General features: G+C 43.7%; 1 long non-coding RNA gene across 1 annotated transcript in view; it reads left to right on the plus strand.

Annotated features, from left to right (window-relative positions):
- Positions 1 to 6,278: 6,278 nt before the first annotated feature.
- Positions 6,279 to 15,753, plus strand: part of LOC138356749 (uncharacterized) — a 91,660-nt gene continuing 82,185 nt past the window's right edge. Inside the window, exon 1 of the long non-coding RNA XR_011224635.1 lies at positions 6,279 to 6,530. This is a non-coding gene — a long non-coding RNA (uncharacterized lncRNA). The remainder of the gene's footprint in view (positions 6,531 to 15,753) is intronic.

Raw genomic sequence — 15,753 nt, forward strand, 5'->3', positions numbered from 1 at the left:
TTTTATAGTTGAAACACAGCAGGATATTGTGGAATTAAAGAATGCAAGACAATTAGAAGAGCAATTAGAACCTAGAGTGACGCTGTTTTCTCAACTACCGAGAAACCACAACCAACTACAATGCGTGGATATTGGACTACATCGACTTGAGAAGGTCTACATCGACTTAAGAAGGACTACATCGACTTGAGAAGGATATTGGACTACATCGACTTCGGTCCAGGACGGACCGAAACATCGTCGTCCCTTCACTTTCTAGTGTGTGGTCTGGTCAATATTGGAGTATATTTGGTTAAGAGAGATAAAGCAACCAACCAATTCAAGATAATCCTCGAAGCTGGACTTGTGAGCCATAAACAACGAAGAACATCACCCTCAAGTCTGGAGTGTTAACTCTTGCTCTTACCTGCCGCTGGGAGCAACTCTTGCTGCGACCCCAACGCAGTGATGACCAGTTGAGGGCATCTAGCGATAAAACCTGTCCCGTTCGTCTTTGTCAGAGGACGACCCGATAAGACAGGGGCGAGAGAGACAGGCGGAAAAGATCCCGTCTAACAGCGAGAGACAGACGGAAAGAGTTCCCGTCTAACAGCGAGAGAAGGGTGGAAAGAGATCCCGTCTACCAGCGAGAGACAGACGGAAAGAGATACCGTCTAGCAGCGAGAGAAGGGTGGAAAGAGATCCCGTCTAGCAGACAGAGACTCGCGGAAAGAGATCCCGTCTAGCAGCCAGAGACAGGCGGAAAGAGATACCGTCTAGCAGCGAGATAGATAGCTAGTATAACATAGAGAGAAAAACAGAGAGAGAGAGAGAGAGAGAGAGAGAGAGAGAGAGAGAGAGAGAGAGAGAGAGAGAGAGAGAGAGAGAGTCTCCCCCTCTTAAGTGGATGAGGAAGCCTCGAGACTTTAGCCTGTCGTTCTGGGTATTGTTTGTCGACAGTCAATAGTCGTGATTAAATGCTTCTGAGGAAGCTGGTGATCTTCTTGAAACCTTCTCGACATTTCAGGAACAATAAAGGTGACCCGCCTTGGGAGAAGTATCCACCAGCTTTAACAGTTTCCTCTAAGGAAAATATGCAATAGCAACTAGCATAAGCTTCAAGAATATTGGAATAAATATTCATTGCAATATGTTGCTCACGTGTATTCGTGCTTCTCAGGAATATATATATATATGAAAACATTGAAATAAAATGGTTGATTAAAGGGTTTCGTTGCGCATGTGCGCATGAATGATTGCGTTGATATTTGCGCATGAAAGGTTTCTGTTAACAATACGCATATTTTTCGCATATGTATGTGTGACTGGCGTAAGTTCAAAACTGCTAGATTGGTATTTTGAGACAATCTCACGTATATGTACTCACATGCACTCACATAATAAACACTCAAACGCTCCCATGTACTCCCAGGCAAAGCTGATTAAAATTACGACAGTCACAATAGAAAATATCTGAACTATTCCCTGGGTTCCATACTCAAACTGAAATCTAGGGACAAACATCTGTGAACAAAGCAGGAAATAAGCCAAAATTAACTGAGTTTAGCGTAATGGGGAATTGGGAAAAAGAGTCGGGAAACGAATAATCTGGATTGACGTAGTCGATTGGAAAATTAGAAAAGGGTAGAAAAGGTGATATGTGAATAGTCGTTGATTAATGGAGAAATGAGGAAGAGTAGAACAGGAACTAGATTGAATTGAACAAAACAAAAATTACTCGAAATCTCTAAAAAAGAAAATCATCGTCTAGGCTTACCATTTCTACAAAAAATGCATTATTAAATTTTCTGAGCCAATTTTGATTTCCTTCCTCAGAGAGGTTCCTGGTGTAGAGGCCCAGAACCTTTAGTGCTGTTGTTATAAAAGAAGCATATTATCATAATTTTGGAGATGCAAATATAAACTTTCTAATTAAAACTTGGGCTATGACCTGAGGCTTATCATTCTCTCTTGTTTATATGATGTAGATCGTAATATTAAAAGAACAGGAACTTCTATTTTTATAAACCATGTTTCCTGGAAATTGGAAAATGAAAACAGGTATAAAAAAAAATTCGTGATTTTTTCTCATATTAGCAAACAAAGCTTTAATTTAGTAAGGAAATCACTGTAAACAATGTGAATTTATTATCCACAAATAAGACTGTTGATAAGTACTGTAAGAATGTTTACCCCACCGTGTGATAGGTAGTTTATCCCCCACTGTGAAAATGGTACTGTTTACACCGCGGTGAGAATGGCACAGTGAGAAACGGTAATTTTCATACCACTGTGAAAATATCACAGTGCATTCCACTGTAGGTGGGACATTGGGGGCTTAGTATGTGTTGACAAGAGCGAGAAAGGACTATACGCTGACGTTACAAAGACAGCACAGCATATGTTGATGAAATCGACGTGTACAGCATAGCTTGACGGAACAGAGCACAGCATTAGTTTATAAAGCATGTGGAAAGGGAAGGCTCCAGGTGGAATTTAAAAAAAAAAAAAAGCCTTGATGAGAAAGAAATTAATCCAAACTGCAAAAATGATGGGAGCGATGGGGGGACTAGGAATAGGTTGAGGAGAATTCAATGCCGGTGATGGGACAGGTGGAATGGGTCTGATGGGAGGGGTGGGAGAGGAGGAGGAGGAGGAGGAGTGAAGGGTACATGTAGCACTAGTGCAGGGAGCGTCTATATATTGCAGTGTGGGAGTGTGTGTGTGTGTGTCAAGTTAAGTTCTGGCAACAACATTCCTCGTTTATTGTGCACCCGCTCGGCCACTGTGGTGGCCACCACACTGTCTCTCTGTTATTGTGCACCCGCTCGGTCGCTGTGGTGGCCACCACACTGCCTCTGTGTTATTGTGCACCCGCTCGGCCACTGTGGTGGCCACCACACTGTCTCTCTGTTATTGTGCACCCGCTCGGTCGCTGTGGTGGCCACCACACTGCCTCTGTGTTATTGTGCACCCGCTCGGCCACTGTGGTGGCCACCACACTGTCTCTGTGTCATTCACGACACTGAAGGAAGATCTGAGCCTTGCCTCCTGCCTCCCTTCCGCTCTCTCATAACTGGAGCCACCTCATCCCTTTGTTGTGTATTTATACCTCAATAAACTTATTCCATTCGTCTTCCTCAGTAGTTTGTCCTCGTCAGCACGGCTCGTTAATCCACACACAAAACCTCTGTTTATCAACAAAATATATATATATATATATATATATATATATATATATATATATATATATATATATATATATATATATATATATATATATATATATGTCGTACCTAGTAGCCAGAACTCACTTCTCAGCCTACTATTCAAGGCCCGATTTGCCTAATAAGCCAAGTTTTCATGAATTAATGTTTTTTCGTCTACCTAACCTACCTAACCTAACCTAACCTAGCTTTTTTTGGCTACCTAACCTAACCTTACCTATATATATAGGTTAGGTTAGGTTAGGTAGGGTTGGTTAGGTTCGGTCATATATCTACGTTAATTTTAACTCCAATAAAAAAAAATTGACCTCATACATAGTGAAAAGGGTAGCTTTATCATTTCATAAGAAAAAAATTATAGTAAATATATTAATTCAGGAAAACTTGGCTTATTAGGCAAATCGGGCCTTGAATAGTAGGCTGAGAAGTGAGTTCTGGCTAATAGGTACGACATATATATATATATATATATATATATATATATATATATATATATATATATATATATGTCGTACCTAGTAGCCAGAACTCACTTTTTGGCCTACTATTCAAGGCCCGATTTGCCTAATAAGCCAAGTTTTCCTGAATTAATATATTTTTTCTAATTTTTTTCTTATGAAATGATAAAGCTACCCATTTCATTATGTATGAGGTCATTTTTTTTTATTGGAGTTAAAATTAACGTAGATATATGACCGAAACTAACCAACCCTACCTAACCTAACCTAACCTATCTTTATAGGTTAGGTTTGGTTAGGAAGCCGAAAAAGTTAGGTTAGGTTAGGTTAGGTAGGTTAGGTAGTCGAAAAACAATTAATTCATGAAAACTTGGCTTATTAGGCAAATCGGGCCTTGCATAGTAGGCTGAGAAGTGCGTTCTGGCTATTAGGTACGACATATATATATATATATATATATATATATATATATATATATAAATATATATATATATGTCGTACCTAGTAGCCAGAACTCACTTCTCAGCCTACTATTCAAGGCCCGATTTGCCTAATAAGCCAAGTTTTCCTGAATTAATATATTTACTATAATTTTTTCTTATGAAATGATAAAGCAACCCTTTTCTCTATGTATGAGGTCAATTTTTTTTTATTGGAGTTAAAATTAACGTAGATATATGACCGAACCTAACCAACCCTACCTAACCTAACCTAACCTATATTTATAGGTAAGGTTAGGTTAGGTAGCCAAAAAAAGCTAGGTTAGGTTAGGTTAGGTAGGTTAGGTAGACGAAAAAACATTAATTCATGAAAACTTGGCTTATTAGGCAAATCGGGCCTTGAATAGTAGGCTGAGAAGTGCGTTCTGGCTATTAGGTACGACATATATATATATATATATATATATATATATATATATATATATATATATATATATATATATATATATATATATATATATATATATATATATATATATATATATATATATGTCGTACCTAGTAGCCAGAACTCACTTCTCAGCCTACTATTCAAGGCCCGATTTGCCTATTAAGCCAAGTTTTCCTGAATTAATATATTTTCTCTAATTTTTTTCTTATGAAATGATAAAGCAACCCTTTTCTCTATGTATGAGGTCAGTTTTTTTTTATTGGAGTTAAAATTAACGTAGATATATGACCGAACCTAACCAACCCTACCTAACCTAACCTAACCTATATTTATAGGTAAGGTTAGGTTAGGTAGCCAAAAAAAGCTAGGTTAGGTTAGGTTAGGTAGGTTAGGTAGACGAAAAAACATTAATTCATGAAAACTTGGCTTATTAGGCAAATCGGGCCTTGAATAGTAGGCTGAGAAGTGCGTTCTGGCTATTAGGTACGACATATATATATATATATATATATATATATATATATATATATATATATATATATATATATATATATATATATATATATATATATATATATATATATATATATATATATATAAGTTTTTCGCACGACTCAATTGATTCGGTCTGTTCTCGAACATTTGCAACGCTCTCTTCCTCAACCCGTCCTCGACTCAAGTCCATTACATCCAGCGGTCGACCCCACAGACGCATTCATAAATTTTAACATGCTGTTCATTCAAAACGGGAATTTTCTCAAGTATAAATTAATATTATAATATATTAGCATATTGTGTATAAATAGGCATAGGTTAGGTTAGGTGTTTAGGTTCTGTTACGATTATTTGTATTTGTAGTACGTGGGTGAAGCATTTACAGCGTTGTGGTTCGAACAAAATTCGTCAGTGAAGCACTTGTTTCGGATATGTTCGAACGTCAGCAGTTGTGAGTCGTGTGTAAACCGCTTTTCATTTATAAACAGGGGGTTTGGCGGGTGCATGGAATCACTCTTAAATCTTTGTTTGGAGGACGGGTTGATAAATGCGCAACCCGTTCTCGCATACAAAGATTCAAGTTCTTTAATCCAGCCGCCAAACCCCCAGGTGTTTATGAAAGAAAAACTGTTTACACACGACTCACAACTGCTGACGTCCGAACACTTCCGCAACAAGTGCTTCGCTCACGTCCTCTGTTCGAACCACAATTCTAGAAATGCTTCACCCACGAACTTATAAATACAAATAATTACCAACAGAACCTAAACACCTAACCTACGCCAAAATTTTATTTATAAGAATATTAATTTATGTATGAAAACAACCCCATTTTTTAAGACACAGTATGTTAAAATTGATGAATGCGTCTGGGGAGGACAGCCGCTGCTTTAACCAGCCTAGTGTGAGAACGGGTTGGACCAGCACAGTCTGACGATGGGTTTCACCCCCCTATTGTTTTCCCACTCATTTTCCTAAGAAACAGTTGCAACATGCCAGCACCTTGCAAGGAACCTTTAGGGCAAAACAACAAATTGGTAATCAGTAATCACTGCACATTGGGCAATTAACACAAATAATCTGATATTTACGGAATCCTTTGCAACGATTCTCATTCACACAGAAATGTACCCAATCACCACAAATACCAGTAGGGTCATTTGGGTGGTTGAGAGAGTCGCCGCAAGGTGGCGGCATGTCGTTTTGTTTACGTTCCTCGGGGTTGGGACAATGACTCGTCAGGCAGTTGTCGTTCGTCAAGGAGAAAGGATCCTCACAAATATATGTTTATTTGTGTCATAACCCGTCGGGCGTTAGTGCCGTCACTTCCGTCTCCTGTTCCCCCGCCGTCACTTCCGTCTCCTGTTCCCCCGCCGTCGCTTTCGTCTCCTGCGGCGTCACCGTCAGATAATTGTGACAGGCTTCGCGTAGGATTAATATACAAACACCTGACAACCTCTCACCTTCTTCCATTTAACAGGTAATGTACAAGTAGTGTAAATATGACCAAAATGTACACATGCACATTAATGTGCATTTTAACGTCATTTTAACAGAGGAGGCCTGGTCGACGACCGGGCCGCGGGGACCCTAAGCCCTGGAAGCACCTCAAGGTAACCTCAAGGTAAGGTAACGTGATTGAGAACACTGTGTTGCTAGCGTCTATGACGTTCAAGTTCTACAGTATACCAGTGTTTATTAGTTAATTTATTTAGCAAGCTGTAGACTCTTATTAGAAGATATAGGTTAACCGGTGATAATTCTGGGAACTATACGATCTATTTTCTTAAGTCACACTGTGATAACAACTTGGATTATGTTATCTTAACTGTGATATATCATGATTATTTCTTCGCGTTCGTCCCAAAGTTCAGTATGGACATTGGGGATATATGTGGCATTGAAGCTGCCTGTCCTGGGGCCTCTGTTGTCCTATAAGCATATCTTGAGGTTATCTTGATGATTTCGGGGCTTTAGTGTCCCCGCGGCCCGGTCCTCGACCAGGCCTCCACCCCCAGGAAGCAGCCCGTGACAGCTGACTAACTCCCAGGTACCTATTTACTGCTAGGTAACAGGGGCATTCAGGGTGAAAGAAACTTTACCCATTTTGTTTCTGCCTCGTGCGGGAATCGAACCCGCGCCACAGAATTACGAGTCCTGCGCGCTATCCACCAGGCTACGAGGCCCCTTATATGTTATCTTGTATATCAGTATATTCCACCACATTATATAATTCTGCTGCTGATAATCTCAATTGTTTTCCAATCGTAAGTTTTCATGTTTCTAATACGCGGTTCATTTGGATTTTACCAGTCATAACATTGCGTGGAAAATGCGTTTTAAAAAAAATGAACAATGTTCTACATGGGGGCTTCGTTTGGTAGAGAAATATTCGCATGATTTTCCGAAAACGACACTTTCCATTATCTTTTTTAATATACACTTTTTCAGGGTGGGTCATAACCCATACCCGGCAGCAGCAGTGCATGGCGTGCACGTTGCTTGCAATATCAATGCTTGTCAGTCAAGCACGTCAGCCCCGCAACGTTTTCACCTGATGCTATGTTCATCTGACATTCTTGACTGTCAGAGCCTTGTCACTGCCTCAGCAACAAGGCCTGATATTAATGCTTCTCAGGAATATATATATATATATATGAAAACATTGAAATAAAATGGTTGATTAAAGGGTTTCGTTGCGCATGTGCGCATGAATGATTGCGTTGATATTTGCGCATGAAAGGTTTCCGTTAATAATACGCATATTTTTTTGCATATGTACGTTGGGATGGGAGCTATCTAAGGTTGGGATGCCATTCAGTCGGTTGTTCCCCCACTTGTTTTATACAGGAAATAGAAGGCTTCCTCTGTCGAAGCTGCTGAAGGCTTCACTACCGCTGTCCTGAGGAGATATACGCCGTTGATGTTATTGTTCTCTCGTGAACCTCTGGACTTATACTTAAGGGCCACATCTACTACCAGATCCAGGGTAGTACTAGGGGAATACAAGATAGTGCCAGGGTAAAATAACTATCTTTTCCAGTGAGGAGACAGAATCAACCAGGGTGTGGCGCATGTCAGGGGTGTGGCGCATGTCAGGGTGTGGCGCATGTCAGGGGTGTGGCGCATGTCCGGGTGTGGCGCATGTCAGGGCGTGGCGCATGTCAGGGCGTGGCGCATGATAGGGTGTGGTGCACATAGGGCGTGGCGCATGTCAGGGTGTGGCGCATGTCAGGGTGTGGTGAAAACTCCAATTTCTTTGACAACAAATGAGTCAAAATTCCCAGTAAAATTAGTCAAAATTCCCAGTAAAATTAGTTTCTTATTTGTACATGTGAGCAGAAAACTTATGTCCACTCCCCCCCCCCCTCCAGCTTGAGGAAGAGTGACGTGTATCCCCCCCTCCAGCTTGAGGAAGAGTGACGTATATCCCCCCCCCTTCAGCTTGAGGAAGAGTGACGTGTATCCACCCCCCCCCCCCTTCAGCTTGAGGAAGAGTGACGTATATCCCCCCCCCTTCAGCTTGAGGAAGATTGACGTGTATCCCCCCCCCTTCAGCTTGAGGAAGAGTGACGTATATCCCCCCCCCCCCCTTCAGCTTGAGGAAGAGTGACGTGTATCCTCCCCCCTTCAGCTTGAGGAAGATTGACGTGTATCCCCCCCCCTCCAGCTTGAGGAAGTGACGTATATCCCCCCCCCTTCAGCTTGAGGAAGAGTGACGTGTATCCCCCCCCCCCTCCAGCTTGAGGAAGAGTGACGTAGATCCCCCCCCCCTTCAACTTGAGGAAGAGTGACGTAGATCCCCCCCCCTTCAACTACTTGAGGAAGAGTGACGTGTATCCCCCCCCCCCCTCCAGCTTGAGGAAGAGTGACGTGTATCTCCCCCTTCAGCTTGAGGAAGAGTGACGTATATCCCCCCCCCCCCGCCCCACCAGCTTGAGGAAGCTTGACGTATAGTGTCGTACAGACCAGAAGTCAGTGCTGCCGGGCCCCGTCCGACCCGACCAATATCCTGCCTTATTAAAATGCTCAACAAACCCATTGTTCTGCGTTAACGAAGCATATATGTTACATTGTAGAATAATTAAGTTGTTAACGAAACATTCGTTATATGATGAGAATAATTAAATTGAAGGAGTTGACCAGGTGTCTGGTCTCTGAATGTTAAACACTACACTTCAATACACTATACTACACTACAATACACTACACTATACTACACTATACTACAATACACTACACTATACTACACTACAATACACTACACTACACTATTTGTTTATCTGAATGTTAATGTGGGGGTAAGTGGGGAGGTTCGTAAATGGGGATTAATATTGTCTGGGAATACTGTCGTCGGTCAGCTGGACAAAAGACTGTGGACTAAACACTCAACCCACACGCCTGAAAAGTAAGAAAGTGACAACATTTCAGTCAGTATTGGACTTAATTATGGTCCAGGACGGAGCGAAACGTCTGAGCCCTCTTTTTGTTTTCAGACGTGTGGATTAGGTGTCAAAATTTCCGTCTCGTCATTGACTTACTGTGTTGTGGACTATATATGGTAAAAAGCCTTTTAGAATATTATTGACAGGCCAGGAGAGGAAGGTTACGGACTACCATGAGTCAATATTGTCCATGGAAATCATGATTTTCATCTAGGTTGTTGTCGTTTAAGATTCAGCTACTGGGGACTAAAAGTTCCAAGTAGCACGGACTATGGTGAGCCCGTAGTGGACTTACCTGGCACAGGAGCGGGGCAAGTAGCACGGGCTATGGTGAGCCCGTAGTGGACTTACCTGGCACAGGAGCGGGGCAAGTAGCACGGGCTATGGTGAGCCCGTAGTGGACTTACCTGGCACAGGAGCGGGGCAAGTAGCACGGGCTATGGTGAGCCCGTAGTGGACTTACCTGGCACAGGAGCGGGGCAAGTAGCACGGGCTATGGTGAGCCCGTAGTGGACTTACCTGGCACAGGAGCGGGGCTGTAAGTTCTTCATCTCGGGGTAACAATGTCCAGTAATGTTGGCGGTCGAGAAGGGAAGGGAAGGCAGCTATCAAGGGAAACCGCCGTTGTTGGTGTTATAGATTCAGCTACTCGGAGCAAGTTCAAAGTAGCACAGGCTATGGTGAGCCCGTAGCTTACCTGGCACAGGAGCGAGGCTGTGAATAGGGAAACCGCCAAGTCATTACGACTATATAGCACTGGGAAGGGGTCATGATTAGGATTTGGGATGGGAAGGGGGGGGGGGGGGTAAAGGAATGGTGCCCAACCACTTATGGACGGTCGGGGATTGAACGCCGACCTGCATGAAACGAGACCGTCGCTCTACCGTCCTGCCCAAGTGGTTGGGTTGCCGGTCGAGAAGCCAGCAGGAAGGCTGCCAACGGAAGTGATTATTTGTACTGGAAACAGGGGAACTATAGTCAATTTCTTCCGCGGGTTATCTTGAGGTTATCTTGAGGTTATTTTGAGGTTATCTTGAGGTTATCTTGAGGTTATCTTGAAATGATTTCGGGGCTTTTTTAGTGTCCCCGCGGCCCGGTTCTCGACCAGGCCTCCACCCCCAGGAAGCAGCCCGTGACAGCTGACTAACACCCAGGTGCCTATTTTACTGCTAGGTAACAGAGGCATAGGGTGAAAGAAACTCTGCCCATGGTTTCTCGCCGGCGCCTGGGATCGAACCCAGGACCACAGGATCTCAAGAGCAGCGTGCTGTCCGCTCGACCGACCGGCTCCCCCGACCGAGCTGCTGTTAAAATGTAAATATTATATATTTATGTATTATTTACTGTACAACTTCACATCATTTATAATATTTGAGGCGTGATAATGAGGTTATGCTAATCAGGCTTGGTCCTTTCGTCGGGGGCCTGACGGCTGAGTGGACAGCGCTAGGGATTCGTAGTCCTAAGATTCCGGCTTTGATCCCCGGCGGAGGGGGAAACAAATGGGCAGAGTTTCTTTCACCTTGATGCAACTGTTCACCTAGCAGTATATAGGTACCTAGGAGTTAGACAGCTGCTACGGGTTGCTTCCTGGGGATGTGTAACAAAATAGGAGGACTGGTCGAGGACCGGGCCGCGGGGACGCTAAGCCCCGAAATCATCTATTTATTTATTTATATACCAGAAGTTATATTGGGGGTTAACAGTTGATTGTTAATTCAACTTATAGAAATTGAGTTGAATTAACATTCTTGTAAAGCCACTAGCACGCATAGCGTTTCGGGCACAAGGCCATCTCAAGATAACCTCAAGATAACCTCAAGATAACCTACGCTTGGCGTATTTCAACTTGTTTGTACAGCACAGGATAAATAACTCTGGTGGTGGAACTCTTGAGTATGGTTTTAGTGTAATTAACAGCGTTAAGCTGCCTAAAGATGAATGAAACATCTGCCCACAGCAATATGCTGTTGAGCAATAAACTGATTTAATGTTTTAATAACGTAAGATGCTTCAAGCATTGCGAAATACGAATCTTGTTTTCTCTTATCTCCGTTCTCGCCAAGACGTGCTTAGAGGGTCGAGCATTAGCTCCTTAGCCCAGCCTTTCCAGCCACTGATTAGGTAACAAACGTCCTTTATTTGTCATTTTTCAGGTGATGACTTTCTTGTTGATCTCGTCCCAACACTATTAATGTAACTTGTTCCACATACTGGCAGATTTATAATCTAACTCGAATGGAGTGTTTCCCTCATCCCTCCTGGGGCCAGATTCACAAAGCATTTACGCATGCACTTACGAACCTGCACATCTTTTCTCAATCTTTGGCGGCTTTGTTTATAATTATTAAACTGTTAATGAGCTCCGAAGCACAAGGAGGCTGTTTATAACAAAACCAACAGTTGATTGGCAAGTTTTCATGCATGTAAACTGTTTAATAAATGTAACCAAAGCCGTCAAAGATTGAGGAAAGATGTACACGTTTGTAAGTACTTGCGTAACTGCTTCGTGAATCTGGCCCCAGGTTCGTAAGTGCTTGCGTAACTGCTTCGTGAATCTGGCCCCTGGGCCCTCTGTGTCTCCAGTCTCCGACACCTACACCCTGGTCCTCTGGTGGTTCTGTGATCGCTTTTTATGGCTTATGTTAATTTAGAGAAGCCAAATTGATGGATTTTTCAATTTAAATTAAAAATTACTCCTTTGATATAGCCTTGGAGGCGGTAATTACCAGACTAGGGCAGTTGTAAATGTTACGATGGTGCTTGAGAGAGCAGCACCAGGAGGTACCAGGAGCAGCACCAGGAGGTACCAGGAGCAGCACCAGGAGGTACCAGGAGCAGCACCAGGAGGTACCAGGAGCAGCAACAAAAGTGGCAGAATCTACAGAAGTAACGACAGGGATCAAAAGCAGAACCAACAACACCATAATAAAAAAGAGAAACAGCAAATGAAGTAACAGGAAAAGCAGCAATAGTAGCTGCTGCAGCGTTCGTCCCCTACAAGGCTCGGCGGCCTGTCTCATCCCCCCCTTGAAGCACCGGGAGCGAAGCTCCCTGAGAAACACGAAGCGTGGGAGCGCAATACAGTACTGTATATCCCTCTGATCTCTCACTCTTCCTACCGCCGAATCACATCTGAGTGAATTTATAAAGGGGTCACGCAAGCCCCTGTCGAGTCGTCGCCCGGCCTCGCCGTCTCCAGCATAGACGGGGGAGCCCCCTGCTTGCCTCCATGTGTCCGGGGAGCGGAGCCCCCCTGCTTGCCTCCTTCATGTGTCCGGGGAGCGGAGCCCCCCTGCTTCCTCCTCCAAGTGTCCGGGGAGTCCCCTTCACACACGCTCCTCGGGGAAGGGAGGGGGTTCAAGAGTCCTTGAGCAAGTGCGTCACAAACTTGTTCTTCAAGTGGTGATGTGTCACGTGTGTGTGTCACAAGTTTCTGTGCCGCTCGTAACTTTTCCCTCCAAGTTGTGACGGCTGTTGCTGGCGCAGGCTACTGCCAGTGACGTCACCTGTGTCTCAAACTTTCAATACCGTTTCGAAATTTCCTTCAAAATATTTTTGGGGAATTATAAATATTTTATATTTGCTTTAAAACATGGCAAAACATCTGTATCAACATCTAATAGAGAAAATATTAGGAATCAAGTTCACGAAAATATCTATTTGTGGCCTTTTGTATAGTATTCTTATCCATGAACATATTACCAACAAAAAAAAACTGGTAACATTTGTCTCTTTCAATATAGAAACAATTCAGTATCTTTGAGAGCATTACAATCGATTTTGGAAACGTTTCCTGCTAACTAAGAGTTAACTGTTATATGTTGCATCTTGCGGAGGGGGGGGGGTCGGTCAATCGTTACTGGGTAGAGGAAACCTCAGTAGCCATTAAAAGCGGGGTCACCATAGTCCGTGCTGCTTGCAACGTTTTGTTCCCAGTAGCTGAATCACAAACAACAACCCTGATAATGGGAGATGCTGTAAGTTTTGACAGAAAAGTTAAATTAAAACATCAGTAAGCTCTCTCTCTGGGCGCACAGAGACAGGTTATATTACAGGAAACACAAACACGATAATTACCAAGAGTCCCGAGCCATGCCGTCGGACATTTCTCCCTCGTTTCCACAGAAAACAAAAGTTCACTTTAAGACCAACAATTATGAGTAAGACAGACAAATATTCCCAGGTTGATACACGAGCCTGACCTCCACCACCCGAATCACCAGCCGAAACTGTTGGGCTTAACGACCCTTGCGTGTTGCACGTGTTTGTGACGGGTGCTGCTGCACGTGTGAGTGACGGGTGCTGCTGCACGTGTGAGTGACGGGTGCTGCTGCACGTGTGAGTGACGGGTGCTGTTGCACGTGTGAGTGTGATTTGAGTTACTGCTAAAATAAACAGTCAAACTACCCACTCGTGCATACCTAGTGCCCCCCAGATCGTCTAATGCCGCCAAGGCAACATTACCAACCAACACTGCAGAATACGCCATCAGGGCAAAGGCCGGATGTGTCGTTACTGTACAAGTGAGCAATCTCTTGCAGCCGGACCAGTCACCGCCCGCCCACCACTAAGATAAATAACCCAATAATATATAAATATAAGAGAGCGCCCTCTACTGGACCCGGGGCAGACCCGGCTCAATGGTCATGACCGGAACGCTTTTTAACGCCCTAGAGTGATGCGCCTCTTGTGGCTCGCTGAAGAGATTCAGCAAGTCGTTTTTGGTTATGTAAGACAGCAAGACTTGTTCACATATGGGCGTGTGTATAGGAAGAAAATATATAAAATATGTCATATATCTTTGTGTATTTTTGGCTAATATTATAAGTAAATAACGTGTGCTTATTTGTATATGCAATGGAATATCATTTAACTGAAGCTAGCAGAGTTCTAGTCCAGTTAAGCACAAATTATATATACAATATTCTATTCTATTCACCTGGGCTGTAGGAGACTCGAAACCGCATACACCCCTCGCTTGTGAGGCCATGAGTTGTTATACAGTATTCTAACTACCTAGGTTCCTTGGATTGGTAATTGGTACTTATCCTCGCTACTGTGACGTGTGCCGGACTGCGGCACGACCAGGGTGGTGGGTGCCAGACGCCTCACCTTCCCAGAGCCTTACCTAACATGCTGAAGTATAAACACAAATAGAGGAAGAAAACGGAGAACTGTGTGTGTGAAGGGAGTAGTGGATTCGCCCTCTCGTAACCCCACATCAGCTGAGTGAAGGGAGACGGTGAGGGGTGAGGGGGGGGGGACATTTTACTACCCCCCCTCCCCCCCCCACCCCTCCCCAGGAACCTCTCTGATCAAATGAGGAATGAGAGGGGGGGGTGGAGGGGGGGGGGGCTTGTACAACTCGATGTGCCTCTCAGCTGAAGGATGGAAGATGGGAGCGAATCCCTCACTCCATGCCTCTCCCACCAGCTGAGGGAAGATACCAGGATGCTGTTGCTGTTGTTTAAGATTCAGCTACTAAGAACAAAAAGTTCCAAGTAGCACGGGCTATGGTGAGCCCGTCGTGGACTTACCTGGCACAGGAGCGGGGCTGTAACTAGAGATGGAAATGAGACAGCAAGAACATGCTATCTGCTGGTCCCTCTCACCAGAGAGAGAGTGATGAAAGAAACTACTGCTCATTGTGGTATAAGTGCACGATGCCCCGGAGGCCTGCTCTTCTCCTGATGGGGTGGAGGACGATCGTGGTGAGGGCGTGAGTGTCGGGATGAGAGATTGCTTACCGCAGGGCTCCATGCAGCCGCCGTCCTCTGCGTGTAGGAGAGAGAGAGAGAGAACGAGAGTGAGAGAGAGAGAGAGAGAGAACGAGAGAGAGAGAGAACGAGAGTGAGAGAGAGAGAGAGAGAGAACGAGAGAGAGAGAGAACGAGAGAGAGAGAGAACGAGAGAGAGAGAGAGAACGAGAGAGAGAGAGAGAGAAAGAGAACGAGAGAGAGAGAGAGAGAATGTGGTACGTGAAATTGCTGAACACAAAATGACATATATATTCCTATGGTATGTAAATTTTCAGTCTACGTAGAAGCTCCACTTTGGCAAAGATACCCAATATTGGACATTTTATAAACAATTATCATAAATTTTTAACTTGGTTTCATTCAGTAATTCATAATATTCTTCATAATTTAAAAATATAGTAAGTCTATCGTATAGCAAGTCTCAAATTATTCAGACGTGAGCAGGAATACACGTTGATGCAGGTGTATGACATGGTATTGCTCACGATATTGTAGAT

This window comes from Procambarus clarkii, chromosome 7 (assembly GCF_040958095.1).
Source record: "Procambarus clarkii isolate CNS0578487 chromosome 7, FALCON_Pclarkii_2.0, whole genome shotgun sequence".
NCBI classification, from domain to species: domain Eukaryota; kingdom Metazoa; phylum Arthropoda; class Malacostraca; order Decapoda; family Cambaridae; genus Procambarus; species Procambarus clarkii.